The following is a 621-nucleotide window of genomic DNA, read 5'->3' as shown; positions in this document are numbered from 1 at the left end:
GCAGGTGGTGCAGTTTCGATCCCTGCTCAGGGAATTAAGATTCCATGTGACACATGACCAAAAACAAATGATTAGTTCTGTTTCAAGATACTCTACGACCTAAGGAAGGTCAAGAAATAAGAAGCAAGAGGGAATGAAGGATGAGAGAGACAGAGGGTACAGGGAGGAAATGAAGAAAAGGAAGCACAGGTCTGTGGGGGAAGGGGGCAATAAACAATGAAAGTCTTTAGATAAAGGGAGAGTATTTGACACGGATGATGAATTCAAAGTGAGCTTCTGGCACCAAAACTTGTCAGAGAAGAACAGCAAAGTTCTCACCTCTTCCTGTTTACTTGTTATTAGGAAGACGTTCAGAACTGCGGTCCCTGGGCGTGCAGAGCAGTGTGTCATCCTCCTCCCGGAAGCATGGGCATAGGTGCTCAGCTGTAATGTGTGCAAATTGGTGTCATACGAAATGTTGCTGCTTTCCAGCATGGTGTCACATGGGACTAAAGAGAACTGGAAAGGAGAGAGCAGGGGGCGTGATGGGGAGACCAAGGAACCACAGCCTCAGAGAGAGTCCACTGGAAGGTTTCCAACTTCTAATGCCATTTCAGTTGGGGGACGTGTTCGCGTGAGGAA

The sequence above is a fragment of the Bison bison genome, unplaced genomic scaffold, assembly GCF_000754665.1.
Source record: "Bison bison bison isolate TAMUID 2011002044 unplaced genomic scaffold, Bison_UMD1.0 scf7180017864538, whole genome shotgun sequence".
Lineage (NCBI taxonomy): Eukaryota > Metazoa > Chordata > Mammalia > Artiodactyla > Bovidae > Bison > Bison bison.
The sequence above is the reverse complement of the archived record's forward strand: the minus strand, read 5'-3'. Positions refer to the sequence as shown.